This window comes from Schistocerca gregaria, unplaced genomic scaffold (genome assembly GCF_023897955.1).
Source record: "Schistocerca gregaria isolate iqSchGreg1 unplaced genomic scaffold, iqSchGreg1.2 ptg000199l, whole genome shotgun sequence".
NCBI classification, from domain to species: Eukaryota; Metazoa; Arthropoda; class Insecta; order Orthoptera; family Acrididae; genus Schistocerca; species Schistocerca gregaria.
Genome location: NW_026061737.1, coordinates 3,972,216 through 3,974,968, shown reverse-complemented (window position 1 = coordinate 3,974,968; position 2,753 = coordinate 3,972,216). Strand labels below are relative to the sequence as shown.

The window sequence follows — 2,753 nt, the reverse complement described above, 5'->3', positions numbered from 1 at the left end:
GAAAATGGTTCATTATGAAAGCATTATGAAAGCATATCTGACAATTCGTATTCGGCTAATCTGTTACAATTTTTAAAAACTACGTGTTTCACTGGTTTTTAACTTCGAGCATAAGGGGATGAAAATTTTAATGAAATATTTATTGCGTTATATTAAAATATTTTAAATCTGATCTACGAAAACCGGTATTTCACTTCTCAATTAGATATAAAGAAATATGCGTTATACAAACAAGAATACAAACGGCTTGATTAACAAAAACCTTGGACCCCAGCTGTCAGCATTGCTTTTTGGTCATTCAGCAAAAGACCATGCTTCAACGGCGTTAAGTTTAGAAAAGTTTAGAAAGTGTTGCAGTTTATAAAAGACATAAAAAAAACGATTAAAGAAAAAATGCTTTGCAGACCATGAACGGTCTAAGTAAGTAAAGAAGCGGATGATAAGCTAGCTCTTTAAGCAAATAAGTTGGTCAGTTTAAGTTCCGAGACATGTCATGCAGCAGGAACGGAATCCTATAGTTGCTACGATTGGCTAAAGGAAAAGTTTTGCAGAATCACGCGAAATCACTTCTGCAAGTGGCTGAGAATCTCGTAATGAATAAAAATTCTGTACTGAGAATTCCAAGGTGGGAGAGGCGAGATTCCTCCCCCCCCCCCCCCCTTCCCCCTTCTCAGAATCCTATCCTTCTTTACCTACAGCAAAAAATAAATAAATAAATAAAACTAGAGAAATTTCTACTGTGAAACTATTTGCATACAAGAGAACGGCCATTAAAATTTAACTCTTCAAAGTTTTAAGCCCTGCCCCGTTCGAAAATTCAATTTCTTTGTAGTTGCATTTTTTAAAGGTGTACTTGTCTAGACTCCTGGAACGGAAAGGTTTTTTTTTTTTTAATCCGTGCTTTACAAAAGTTTCTACAGTCCATTGTTTGAAGCAGTGTCACGGCTGCCATGAGCCGCGCGGGGTACCCGCCATGTGTCCAACGCCTTGTCACGGTTCGCGCGGCTCCCCCCGTTGGAGGTTCGAGTCCTCCCTCGGGCATGGTTGTGTGTGTGTTGTCCTTAGCATAAGTTACTGTAAGTAGTGTGCAAACATACGGACTGATGGTTCAAATGGCTCTGAGCACTTTGGGACTTAACATCTGAGGTCATCAGTTTCCTAGAACTTAGAACGACTTAAACGTAACTAAATTAAGGACATCACACACATCCATGCTCGAGGCAGGATTTGAAACTGCGACCGTAGCGGTCGCGTGGCTCCCGACTGAAGTGCCTACAACCGCTCGGCCACATCGGCCGGTCTATCATGTATTCTAGAAGAGCTGCACGGTCGTCAGTGGCGCCTGTTCTTTCTAGAACAGTTACTATCTTCATATCTATGGTTAAACGTCACCCAGCCATTGACCTTCGTCTGTGCGAATGCGCACAGGCTACCGGAAATCTTACGGGAATCGTCACCTTAGTGTGAGCCAGTAATGAGTGGATGGACAAATACCTATTAAGTACATTACGTAATCGGATTGTGGGCGGTTCGGGGTGTGAGTCTCACGGGAAGCGTGCGAGGGATAAATTCCTGCAGTCGTGCTGTTCATTTGTGCCCTCGATAGCTCAGATGGATTGAGCGTCTGCCTTGTAAGCAGGAGATCCTGGGTTCGAGTCCCAGTAGCGGCACACTTTTCAGCTGTCCCCATCGAAGTATATCAACAACACCTGTCGGCAGCTGAGGGTTTCAATTAATTATCAGTTGTGTAGGTGATTCGATGAACCCTTTGCCAGGCACTTAAATGTGTTTTGCAGGGTATCCATATAGATGTAGATGATAACTCGTCCCGTGTCGCACGTGCTCAAAAGGATTCATACTGCAGAATGCATGCAAACATACTCACCGAAAATACGGACGAATATCAAGTGCAGGCTGCCGAGTGCTGCATATCCAGCTTAGACAGATCGGCTTTTCCTGCCAAGAAGAACAGGAAGTTGCTGTCTAGGAACAATCAGAGGTAGAGGAAGGGCTGATAAATACTCCTTGAATTGCAGACTAAACGTAAATAACGAAAATACATTTTTGGTAAAAATTGGTCAAAACATAATCGTTTGCCCTCCGTATTGGATTAGCTGTTTTGAATATTGAAAATCTGACTTCAGATTCGTTTTCAGCGACATTAAGAATATATGTGTAACACTCAGTTCATGCAAATCGAAGTAATAATATAACTAAATGTTTTCCCTAAACTTTGAACACTTTTTTTTTCGAGTAACGATTTTCTCAGAACGGCATGCAGCATAAATTAAAAGTGGTTCGATCTCTTAACTTATACCTCTGACCCCTAAAAGTAAACACTTTTCTTAGGAACTTATAGCTATAATATGACATTTGTTAATATTAACTAATTTTTGTGTAGGCATAAGGAGTGAAACAAACCCCTCAAAATCGAACTCAAAGTTCGAATTAGCACTGTATCGTTAAATTTAAGGTTGTTTCATTGCGGTTAGGTATACGCTCCCATTAATTTTATGTATTATCGACTGATGTTATCCATTTTCAAGTTCAGAGAAATAATGTAGTATCAACTGATGTTACCCATTTTTGAATTCAGGTAACATCTGAGGTGCCACACTGCACGCACTCTGCGTACTCCAGTCTCGCAAGCCCTTGATCAAATCATAATTACGGGCGCCATTTTTTATTGAAAATCTAAAATTAAGCTCATAGTATTGTCACTCGTAATTCCCAAACAGATCGTTCGAATGTAT

The 2,753-nt window shown here is 40.6% G+C and overlaps 1 non-coding gene across 1 annotated transcript; it reads left to right on the top strand.

Annotated features, from left to right (window-relative positions):
- Window positions 1-1,595: 1,595 nt before the first annotated feature.
- Trnat-ugu (transfer RNA threonine (anticodon UGU)) lies at window positions 1,596-1,670 on the top strand. The gene has a single exon. It is a non-coding gene; the product is annotated as a tRNA-Thr (tRNA).
- Window positions 1,671-2,753: the final 1,083 nt, after the last annotated feature.